Source organism: Nannobrachium achirus, assembly GCF_963921795.1.
Source record: "Nannobrachium achirus genome assembly, chromosome: 19".
NCBI lineage: Eukaryota > Metazoa > Chordata > Actinopteri > Myctophiformes > Myctophidae > Nannobrachium > Nannobrachium achirus.
In genome coordinates this window covers 22,012,993-22,026,537 of record NC_137826.1, presented here as the reverse complement: position 1 = coordinate 22,026,537, position 13,545 = coordinate 22,012,993, and positions in this window count along the sequence as shown.

Sequence of the window (13,545 nt, the reverse complement as noted above, 5' to 3'; positions counted from 1 at the left end):
TCCTATAGTGCAGTATTTTTCAATGCTTTTCATCTCAAGTTCCATTCTTTTTTTCAGAAACTGGGCCAAGGAGTACTGTTTGATGAGATTTACCTTAGTATCATTAGGCATGAAACGTGTATTAGTGTATTGCTATTATTGTATTGTATTATCTTTTTATGAAATCCATAGATTTGATATAATAAATAAAGAATACACCAAACATTTGTATTTGTTATTGTATGACCTGACCCTCCATCCATTTGACCCACATTTTGGCACACTGGCACCATCTACTGGAATACATGCAATTGAAACATTCAGAACAGTGAAGTCATAAAGTAGAAGAAATTAACTATTTTGGTGAAGTTTAATGTAACTTATACAATATGGTTGGCTCGTTTTGTCTCCCTGCTCTTCTGAGACATTAAGATGTAGGCTAACAGATTGTGTCTCAGGACAAAGAACTCACAATGTCTTGTGATACCCCAGCAGGTCTAATACAGATCTAGCAAGTCTGGCCGTATTATTATGTGACATTGCCCCCCACTGTTCATATTAGAGCAGTGCAGTTTGTTTATAAAGAAAGGTGTATTGATGGATGGATGGATTAGCTATTAAAATGATTTTATTTCATCAGTATTTATTGAATAATGGTGGGGCGGGGGTTTGATAATAATCAGATTAATTTAATCACAACAGAGTAAAATATATTTAAAAGCTTAGATCTGCATTGTTAAATGCAGAAACAGAACGGGCAACAATAGTGGATGGTAATGGCATAGAATTGAATGGTTTGGTCTGTATTTGAACTGGAATGAGTTACTGCTTAAAAAGAATACAATGAAAAAAATGATATAAGAATCACAGGAGGCGTGACGCGTACCAAAGACGCGCATGGCATCGTTACAGGAGGCGTGACGCGTACCAAAGACGCGCATGGCATCGTTACAGGAGGCGTGACGCGTACCAAAGACGCGATGCGTCCAGCGCAATCGTGTGCCCTGGAGTGCCACTGGAGCACAACTAACGCATGCATGCACGCACGCATATGTAAACAAAAAGCCATGCGGCACCCGTGCGTCGCTTCGCTTTGCTGGCACGGAAAAGCCGCCATAGTGTGTGTGTGTGTGTGTGTGTGTGTGTGTGTGTGTGTGTGTGTGTGTGTGTGTGTGAGAGAAAGAGAGAGAGAGAGCTCATGCACATTCCTAAGTTTTGGTGTGTGTGGGGCTACAGATCCCATGGCGTGGAGGAACGGACCGTAACCCTGACAACAGGCTGTAGAGTTGAACAGAAGTGGTGACGAAAACGCTAATAAATAGCTTGAATTTGGGAAAATTTTAAATCGGGCTCCGTCACCATGTGTATAATGCTAATGGTCAATGCCATGTGAAAGTTTGGATCAGTCGCTGAAGCGGGTGAATAGATAATGCATTGTGTGCACCTACTGACTGACTGACTGACCTACTGACTTCTCTAATTATATATGATAGATTACGTTTACATTTCACAGAGGCTGTGGGATCGCAAACCCATCTCTTGCACATGGTCGGGGGTGTGCATCCAAATTTCATTGTTAAAAACAGTTATCACAAACTGCTGTCAAATCTTACAAGCTGAGACAACACAGCTACTGTGTATTGTAAGCCATTCTGTCAGTTGATCCTTCTGTAGGTTCAGTGTTTTCAAGTGTAATATGAGAGCTGGTGGCAGCAATTCATGCTCTTGGCTTTTTTTCTGTCTCTTTCTGCGTCACAAAATTGGGGCACAGCTGAGTAAGTCTCAAAATACATTTTTGACCTTTGCAGGGACTCGCAGCAATGAGTCATTTCAGACCATGAAATATATTAAATACTGTACTGTAACTGCAAAACTCTCACAAGTCTGCTAATATTGTGATGTGGGTTCAAAGGATCACGGCAACATTTTGCAATAAGAACCCTCTTTTATTTGTGGTGGCAGAAAGGCGGGGACCACAGCACAGCACAGCACAGCACGCCACACCGCGCCACACAATACCATACCATACCATACCATACCATACCATACCATACATCATATCACACCACTACCTCTATCACAAACTACATTACTCACACAAATATCCCCAGACACAAGCCTCATAGCAAACAATAACACACATTAATTCTATTACAAACACATGAATGAACCAGTGACTTTCTAATTCCCAGAACATCACCCAGGGGCAGCTCCCACACCCAGCTTGTTTGTAGAAGTGTCCCTTAGCATGATGGGTGCTGTGTTAATAGTGCCCATTGCACCTAATGGATAGGAATAGGATGGGTAAATGCAGAGGACACATTTCAAATAATCATGTACAGTACAGTCACACAATTTACTCACAAATAGCTCAATCTGGCTGGCCATCGTCAAATAAAAGTTCCTTTTCCTTTGATCAGAGATTCTGTTCTTGAGAGATTCCAAATACCCCAACAACTACAAGCAACACAGGAGACAGACACACCCTGAGAGAGGCATGCTGGGTAGTCCCCCACAATGCTACAATATAAATGCCTAATCAATTTGTAAGCACAAATCTTATAATACATTAATACTTTTGTTTTACAACTATGATGTATATCATATGAAACGACAAGCTAAAGCTGTCTTGGCTAATAGTTAGCAGTCAAAAAAAAAGGGGGAAAAAAAGCAGAAATTGAGGATGCCAATGCTACAATATAAATGCCTAGTAAATTTGTAAGCACAAATCTTATAATACTTTAATACTTTTGTTTTACAACTAAAGCTGTCTTGGCTAATAGTTAGCAGTAAAAAAAGGGGGGGGGGGGGGAAGCAGAAATTGAGGATGCTACAGTAGTTTTCTGAATGATTAAGAGCCTGCATTACTTGAGGCAGTCTGTGGCAAGGAAAGCTGTTCATGTTGAGTGTAGGCTGTAAACAGTCTTCTTGTAATCCCTGAGATCCTTATCTTGTCATGTAATGCCGGTGTCTACATTTATTTATTTATTTAGACTCCTGTTTGCATTTTAATCAGCATATTTCAACGCGTGTACGTCAGAGGTCTTCAACAGGGGGTCCGGGACCCCTAGGGGGTCCTCAGAGTTACAACAGGGGGTCCTCCAAATCTTTGTGTGATGGGAACTTTTTTCTCCTTTTTTATATTAACCACTTGAATCCTAGCGTCCATATCCTGAGAACTTTAGGCAAAAATAGCAGATCTACAAGCTCACAACGCCTCGCGCTGCGAGGCGTTGTGAGCTTGTAGATCGGCTATTTTCGGCAAAGAGCTTTGGTGTAGAGGGGAAAAAGAGCAGACTAAGTATATAGTGAAAGGTCAAGTTTTTTAAGTATTGTATAGTATAGTATAGTATAGTATAGAATAGTGGTTAAATATCGGAAACACACATTGACATGAATCCAAAATACATTGAGGATTGTGCTGTCAAACAATGAAACTATATGGAATCTATGAAAAGCTTGTGGGGGTCCCTGCTTCATCTCTCTCTCAACTAAGGGGTCCTTGGCCTGAAAACGTTGAAGACCCCTGGTGTACGTAATACAGTCATGCTTCTTCATGTCAGGAATATACTGTAATATAGGTCTACACCATCTTGTCATTTCAAGACACAGGGAAAGTTATTCATATTTTTGACTTCCCATGCGGTTTAGATTATTGCGATGGTCTTTCTACTAGAGTGAATCAGTCATCTTTTAAATCGACTACAGCTTCTGTCGTTTTCTAATTCCTTATTTAACCAGCATAAATCACATTGAGATTTCCATCTCATTTTCAAGTGGCCCCTGGGGCCTTTTCAGCAGTGCCCAGCATCACACTCACACACTTACCAGTGGTGGACCGTATCAAGGTGCTTTTTTTTTTTTTTTTTTTTTTTTTTTATATTTTTATAGTTTCCTTTCTTTTTTTTCTTACAGACAGCTGTCTGTATTTTTTGTTGTCTTTTGTTGTCTCTACTTTAAGTATATTTTGATGCCAATGCTTTTGTACTTTTAGTAAGTAATGTTTTATTACCAGGCTTTTACTTGTAACAGAGTATTTCTACGTTGCAGTACTGTCTTTTAAAAATTGTGAGTACTTTTTCCACCAATGTCTTTTAGTGTATTTTTGGATGGTTATTACTTTAACGCCACTACATGTCAAAGACTGTACTTATGACACATGTCTAAGAAGAGAAAAAAGTACATTATGAATTAACCATATATGGTCGGATCTATACGGCTCAAGACAACCGGATCTCCATATATGCCTATATATGGGCGTATGGGGTTTGTTAATGGTTATGTCTGAGTCAGAGTGAGGTGGCCATGGTCTGCCCGCCCTCCCATTAGCCAATTTCAATCTAGTGAAAATAGCCAAACCACAAGCTCATTGCTGTAGCCTATAGTGTTTGTTCACTTGATCAGAGCATCATTACTGGAGTGGTTCCTCACTCTGGTACTGGGAACCTTGATTACTGTTAGTGTTCTGTTTACTGGTGTGCTAATTAATTGTCTTCACCTTGCTCAAGTGTAATGAATTAATCCCTCATTAAGAGACACCGCAATCAGCAGTTCTCTGGGTCTCTGAGACTGCAGTTGAGGATCACTGGAATAGTGGAAGATGTTTCTTCAAACCTTTTTCATTTCAAGGACCCCCTGTTTGATATGTGTGGCCACGGACACCCATGTTGATACACTCTTTCTCTTGGACTCCAGTCTTCACTGTAAAGTCTTCAGTATTAACATATTGTAACTCTGAGAGTGTACACATGGAACCATTACGGGTCCATTTGGTTCCATTTGTGTGCTGTCTAAGTTACAGACCCATAAGTGTATATTTGGTGATTTAGTAGGGGACCCCCTGAAATTGTGAAAATATGAGATCTACATGCTCACAACGCCTCACGTATTTTCACAATAGAACCGTGTTATACAAAATGTAATGCCTCAACTCTTAGTGCTCGTCAGGGTGGTCCCCAGTTAAAATAAGGTTATTTTAGGGGTCGCAGCCTGAAAGGGTTGAGAACCAGAGCTCTAAAGCAGTTGCATTAAAGCTGTATATGAAATGACAGGGATGTGCCTGCAGTCTCTGCTGTGTGAAACTGTTGGCATAGCAACAAACAGTGGCATCTTGTGGTCAAAACCTTATGATGTCAAAACAAACAGCACCTTAGAATAACTACTGTTAGAAGGAAATTAACATTATTCAGAGCTGTTTGAAATGCTATGATAAGACAGAGGAAAACAACAAATCATTGCTAATTTCTGTGAAAATAAAAGACAATACAAAATAAATTTAAAAAAGCTGCCTAAATTAGAAAATTGCTTAGAGAAACACCTGAACATAAACGTGCACCTGCTGGATCATTAATATTAATCAATATTACTATTAGAGTAAAGCTACTTGCTTTACTCTATTGTACAACAATGTACATTTTTACTCTTGGGTTATAATTGAGAACTTGCTTGGGACAATGAGATAATTCTTTTGAATTTCATGCAATACCTCTTGTAGTGGTCTTGACTGATCACACTATCTAAATGTCTCAGCAGAAGAGCAGGCATAGGGAGTCAAAGTAAAACCACCACAGATGTGTTACTTATAACATACTCTACCTTACAGATTGGTTAAAATAACGATTTATTCACACATACATGGCCTACTGTACTTGTGTGCCAGCAGAGAGTGCCATGAGGTGTGCTCACCACTGGTATCACCACTGGCGATGCCAGTGACATTACCACTGGCATCACCTGGAATGCTGGTCCCTCATTGGCTGTTAATGATGACGTTGACATATATGCTGGTCTCTGATTGGGCTACGCCACTACGGGCTTAAACACACACAGCTACTTACCTGCCTACCTACATACACAGCCGAACGCAGTACTTGCCCACTCTGCTGGCACAAGTAATAAGCTATAAACCAAGGTGTCTTTGAGGAACTCAACCGGGGACCCTCAGAAGCTGTGTATACTAGGGTTCAACCCATTTCATGCAAATGTTTGCTTTTGGTTTCATTATAGTGAGTTCACAGTGAGGACCACCATGACAAACTGTATAGTAGCACAACCTAATTCAATAGACACAGTAATGTTGTCAGCTTGTGGATCAGCATATTTGAGCTCAAGACCATAAAATTAGCAGTTACTGCACGCAGCATCAGGTGGCACCTTGTGGCGCCGGCATGTCTGGTCTCGCATTTCTATACAATCGGACATTTCTGTCTACCATTTAATACAATCCGTTTGGGGACTTTGTCGCTGTCTGGCTGAAGACTCTCCATAGTCTCCATCTCCATATTACTTGTTTTTTTTTTGGTTTTTTTTGCATAAATGAATATGAACTTTTATACTTTGTAGTATGACTACAACGTGTCAGTGTCTCATTTATTCAATAGAGTGAAAAATAACTAAAGATGAACATAGCAAGTCAGTCTGGAAGAAGATAACCAATACTAGTGTGTCTCCATCAACTACTATATACTGTATCTCCTGACAACAACTGTGCAACACTCTGAAGCTATCTTGCTCACTCCTTGTTACTGCAAATTGGAAAAAGCATCAACTAAATGCCTGTAATAAATGTTGCTTACTGAGCAATTGTGTGCCTTCTGGCAAGAATACATCAGAAACTATATTTTCTCCCTCATAAAATAGCCAGGGGCTGAGAAGAAGTCTTTGCTTACAGGACCCCCTCTCTCCCTCAGGAACAGTCCTCCTGCAAGTGTCAAGAAAGCAGACACTGTCTCAGTATTTATGTCCAGACTTAACATAAGTCCAGGGGGTTTTAACATCGTGCCCTATGGGCACCATTCACTATTTCTCATTGCAAATATGGATAATGAATAGCACTGTGTGACAGAGGATGCCGTGTGTATTATCCATCTCAGAGTGCACAATTTGAAATGCAATACTTTAGTGAAACTGTGGCTGGGGGAAAGAGTGCATCTTGGTGTATATTTTAATTGTGGAGAGGTGAATGAATGAATGAATGAATGAATGAATGAATGAATGACAACATTTGGTGTTCCACCATCCCAGAATGTGGGTTGTAGAAAATGTTGTATTGTTCACTGTTGAATATTGTATTTATAGAAAATAAACTGCACCAGCTGCATAAACGTGTGTGCATTAAAGCTGTTCTTCCCAAGGCTCTGCAGCATGATGGTTGAAGACTGGATTGATAACTCAGACGGTCCTCGGAGGGAAATCCTCTGGCCAAGGGCCCACCGTGGTTAAGAGTCCGCTCCGCTCCAAGACACACTACTGTTACGTTTGCTTGTTTGTTTTTTACCTTTATAATGACATTGTAAAAAAACTCAAGGATACCCTGATATAAGGTCCATGTAAGGTGATTTTTTTGGAGTATGATTCTTTAAATAAAGAGTCTGTCAATTGTTAATCAGTTAATGCAATTATTGTGCCATTTCCAAGGTAAAATAGGGACCCGGTTCAAAATGTTCAACCACATCGCCCATATCGTCGTTGTCCGATGAAAACCTTGTATGTCCAAAATCGTTCATTTTGAATTTATCATTTAAAAAATGATTTAAACTAGTGAAAACAGCAGATCTACAAGCACACAACGCCTGTGTGCTTGTAGATCTGCTGTTTTCACTACTTTTGTGTGACGGCCTTGTATGATGAAGCAGGGCTTTACTTTGCGAAAGAACGTACAAATTTGAAACTTGGAGATACAAGGTTTCCATCCGACAACGACGATATACTAACTCCATCTAATCCTGAAGCAGATGGAGCACATTCATAGTAGCTGATATGGAGATACAGTGTGGTGAAATGCAGAAAACGCTGCAGTAAGAATGTGACAATGAGATATACAGCACTGTATGCTGTAGGAGGTTTGCCTGAGCTAAACGGCATGCTAAACTGGGAATTCAAACGGATAGCTCAAAGGCAATCTTCAGCTCTGTGCTAAATACTTTCAGCACAGGCTTCTGTACACATTTAACCTCTTGAAGAAGTGTGAATTAGGTTTTTTGAGGACATGCCTGTGCCCAGACATACAGTAAGCAATTTGTTTGAACTGCAGGAGACTGTCAGTGTGACAGGACTGCACAGCAGAGATGTTAGACTTAAACTAGAAATCTTCGCTTTGCTGAGAAGTTTGGCTGTGGTGGAGTGCTTTTTTTTATATATAGATTTGCTGTCTTTCGCCTGACACAATCTTCTCACATAAAAAGTCAAATGTTATAATGAGCATTTAAACTGAAACGTTTTCTCTTTTTGTTAAATAATTTAAAGGACCACTAGACCTAATTTTATGTTCTGGCGTTGAAGCACTGTAAAAAGTGAAATTAGGCTAAAATTCTCGTGCCTATTTAATTCGCTGTTTGAAAGGCTGGATGGCTTCATTTTGTTCAAAACCTGTTATCATCGACAGATGTAGGTTACATTTTAATTGGAACGAATTATGTCATGCATGCACCCTGGGATGGCATTCCAACCTTCTACAAAAAAGTTCTATGAAATAATGGTAGCATACGTCGTGTATATGAGATATTAAATATATTCCAGAAACACAGCACAGTGGCAGAGACTGGGGCTCTATTATGATCCAGGTCTTATGCCTTGGCTTATGCCTTAACTTCTTTGCCTTTTTTTTTACTATTTTGAAAAAAAAAATTAAATACTTCAAATGCTGATCTACATCTGCACGTTGTGAGCTTGCAGACCAGCTATTTGAAATATTAAAAAAAATATGTCTGTATAGTAAAAAAAGGCAAAGAAGTTAAGGCATAAGAACTGGATCATAATAGAGCCCCTGTGTGTGTGGGGGGATGCAGCTGGTTCTCAATGTGGGCTCTGGGGACCCAGGAGTCCTTGATAGGGTTCTAGGGAATACCAGTAGAGTCGCCGAAATGAAGGTCGCCCGGAATGGTCGCCGACAAGTGTCGCCGACGTGTTTGGAATAGTCGCCTGGCGTTATAGAAAACTCATCCAGGCAGTGAGAAATCTCATCGAGAATGGTCGCCGACGTGTTTGGAATAGTCGCCTATATTTATAAACCATTATAGACAACAAAGGTATAAAGGGAGTGAGTGAGTGAGTGAGTGAGTGAGTGGGGTATATATTTATAAACCATTATAGCCTACTTAGCATTTAAAACTCTGATGCCCAAAATAGACAACAAAGGGAGCGAGTGTAGGCTACCCTACCCATATGTCACCCATTCACATGTTACAGTAGTATACTACTACATGTTTTGTACCTGTGCTATTTAGAGAAACTATAGGGTCTAAGCTTTATAACTGTACAAGCTGGCTGCTGGCAACTTTGTCTCTGACCAACGACTACAACGTATTGGATGCACAGATCGCTTCGTTGGGATTAAAACCGCTCGTAGTCCTACCATAGTGGTGCGGTGGTACGTGGCTTTGGAAATAAACGTCATGAAACTTTACCTTTTTCTATGCAAACTTCTAATAAAGTCTTCAATCAATCCATTTCATCCTCCATGACACAAACTACTTTAACCGAGCCTATGCTCGCGCCTCCGACCAAGACGACACGAGGAAAACAGTGTGCATGCACTCCGTGCAGCTGTCAGTGTGTGCCAGGGACGTGCAGAGAATGTTAGAGAGGCAGGGGCTGACACTTCTAAAAGAGGTCAATTCTTTCAACATACTTGCATTCAAGTTCAGGAGCTGCATTCAGGTATATGGCACGGAAAAGGGCGTTTGCATTTCTTTCACCATAGTAAAAAAAACGCATTCATGGTCTAGACTGGAGAGCAGTAATGGCGAGTGCCAATGTGCGGCCGGAGGGCACTTTTTACCAGTGGATAAAAGGGCAGGGGCTCAAGCCCCTTTGATGTCTAATGTGTGCACGTGCCACTATGTGCTGGGTCGCGGCTCGCAACATGATGCTGTCAGACAGTAAAATAAAACTTTGTGGATATAGTTTGATATAATTAGGCCTACATTTCTGTTGATGTTTCAACCAAGGGACGAGTTTATTTTATTTGTGATTCCCCCAAAACACTCATGATAGCTGATACAACAGAAGATCTTTCACAGAAGATCTTTTTAATTAAAATGGTCGGATATTTTCACTACTTCATAATTATATTTTTTTATTTATGGAATTTCTTGTGATGTGTTTGCTTGACTGAAAATAATAATAGGCCTACATAATCAAGCGGTCGATCGGTGAACTGATGCACAGAGGAGGCATATAGCCTACACACTGGACCCATTGTAGGACTATAGGCCTAGCTATAGCCTAGCTTTTGTCTTGAAATAAAAGATAATTTGACAGACAACAGCCTGCATACTGACCATAATGGAATGTTATTGCAGTCGGGGTTAGGCTATATTTCTTGCAAAAGATTTTAAGACAACGGGTGTGTCCGCATAACCTTATATAACGAAGTTGCTTTCATACTAGCTTTTTATTAGTGAACTAAAACAATATTTGACAGATATGACTAGCTTATACATTTTAGTTATGAATTGGAATGTTATATTATAGCAATTGATGCAACAATGATGTGTGGAACACTAATGGAGAGACATGGCACGCATTACGCGTCGTGCGTAATGCCATCCAGCCCATTTAATTGCGTTTTGCCATTGCCATATGGACAGAGAGATTTCTCACACGGGGCCATGTGGAAGTAATCAAAGCCATCAGCTGTAGCCTGTAAATGATCAGTCAATCAATTAAAAGGGTACCCACGTCCGTTTAGTTTGGCAGGTCCTGTGCAGGGCTGCAGGCTGAGTTTCAATTGTTTTTTACCGTCATATCAGACAGCGATTTATCTCCGACACAAATTGCCTATTATAGGCCTATTGTAATAGCCTACAATAATTGGCTGGGATGTAGGCCTAATATTACAATTAGTGTGATGATGTGAACTCTAAACGTTCCCCTAATCCCTAACTCTTGACGCAAAGCTATAAGATTCATGTGATATCCTACTCTATAATGTCAGGTCTAAGTTGTGGCATTTAGTACATTATTTCTATTTGATACCAGTGACATGCAGTGACATGCATTCTGAGACTCTCTCAGAATGCATTGATTTAATCGAATCTTAGAAAAAAGAAAGAAAAAAATTCTGCGCCTATTCTCATTTAATACTATTTCATACTGGCCTGGGATTGTTTTCTTAATAGGCCTATGATTGTTGAATGTCCATACAAAATGCACTTTGTATTTAGGCCTACTTTGAATTTCAAAGTGGGCTATTAATCTTTCTGTTTGGTGAAACAGATACTTGACTGTGCACATTTCAATATGATGTCAAATGCCACTTTGCTGCTTTGTCCATATGCGCTTAGGAAGCAAAGTAAGAGTAAGACGTAAGGTGGCGCCATAACACCCCACTTTACGTTTTGGCCTGTAACTCTTGAACCGTAGGTCGGAAAATTAAAAATATTTTTTCCCTGGATTCCTTGGGTCATGACGCATCTCCCCATATAGGCCCATTTGCGCCATTTGCGCCATGATAGATTTTCCGCCATCTTGAATTTTCTCCAAAACACACTTTTTGCTCCTTTTCCTACATATTTTCTTCAAATGTCACAAAAATCGGTACACATGATCCACACACACACACACACACACACACACACACACACACACACACACACACACACACAGCTCCACTTCACACGGGTGTGATTTTTTCTTTCTTTCTTCTTTGTCAAATACAACACAAGAGCTCAAATGTAGAAGTATAACAGTTTATTTGACAAAAGAGGCAGTAAAAGAGCAGGTCACAACACAGGTGTAATAATAGGAGAACAGAAATTGATCTACATTTGAGCTCTTGTGTTGTATTTGACAAAGAAGAAAGAAAGAAAAAAAGTGTGGACCTTTCACCCAGGTCTGTGCAGTGGGGTCACTAGAGAGAGAGAGAGAGAGAGAGAGAGAGAGAGAGAGAGACAATGGGCACACATAAAAAATACTGTGCTTTTAGATCACTAATAGATGACATTAACAAACATACATAATCAATCCACTTAATAAGTCCTAGTTTATTTGAAAATAGCCGATCTACAAGCTGCCAACCAAAGCTCAGAGCTTTGAGAATCAGGAAATGTCAGTTTTGGGACAGGAGTCTGTAGAGCTGGTAGATCAGCCAACGTTTAAATATTTAGATTTAATAGGAACACTACTATATATAGGCTACAGTCATTGGTCATGGAAGTGGGGCTTTCCAATGAATGAGGTGACGTTTTATTTTTTTAAATCGCTTCATAATTGACGAGCCATGTTCGAATGAAACTGGTGTCTTACTCTTACTTTGCTTCCTAAGCGCATATGGACAAAGCAGCAAAGTGGCATTTGACATCATATTGAAATGTGCACAGTCAAGTATCTGTTTCACCAAACAGAAAGATTAATAGCCCACTTTGAAATTCAAAGTAGGCCTAAATACAAAGTGCATTTTGTATGGACATTCAACAATCATAGGCCTATTAAGAAAACAATCCCAGGCCAGTATGAAATAGTATTAAATGAGAATAGGCGCAGAATTTTTTTCTTTCTTTTTTCTAAGATTCGATTAAATCAATGCATTCTGAGAGAGTCTCAGAATGCATGTCACTGCATGTCACTGGTATCAAATAGAAATAATGTACTAAATGCCACAACTTAGACCTGACATTATAGAGTAGGATATCACATGAATCTTATAGCTTTGCGTCAAGAGTTAGGGATTAGGGGAACGTTTAGAGTTCACATCATCACACTAATTGTAATATTAGGCCTACATCCCAGCCAATTATTGTAGGCTATTACAATAGGCCTATAATAGGCAATTTGTGTCGGAGATAAATCGCTGTCTGATATGACGGTAAAAAACAATTGAAACTCAGCCTGCAGCCCTGCACAGGATCTGCCAAACTAAACGGACGTGGGTACCCTTTTAATTGATTGACTGATCATTTACAGGCTACAGCTGATGGCTTTGATTACTTCTACATGGCCCCGTATAGAGAAATCTCTCTGTCCATATGGCAATGGCAAAACGCAATTAAATGGGCTGGATGGCATTACGCACGACGCGTAATGCGTGCCATGTCTCTCCATTAGTGTTCCACACATCATTGTTGCATCAATTGCTATAATATAACACCCCTTGTCTTAAAATCTTTTGCAAATTAAAAAGATCTTCTGTGAAATGTAATTTACTTCTGTTGTATCAGCTATCATGAGTGTTTTATATGGATATGGGGGAATCACAAACTCGTCCCTTGGTTGAAACATCAACAGAAATGTAGGCCTAATTATATCAAACTAGACCTATATCTACACAGTTTTATTTTACTGTCTGACAGGCATCATGTTGCGAGCCGCGACTCAGCACATAGTGGCATCGTTTGTGTCATGGAGGATGAAATGGATTGATTGAAGACTTTATAGTTTGCATAGAAAAAGGTAAAGTGTCATGACGTTTATTTCCAAAGCCACGTCGTTGCGAGCCGCGACTCAGCACATAGTGGCATCGTTTGTGTCATGGAGGATGAAATGGATTGATTGAAGACTTTATAGTTTGCATAGAAAAAGGTAAAGTGTCATGACGTTTATTTCCAAAGCCACGTCCTACCACCGCAC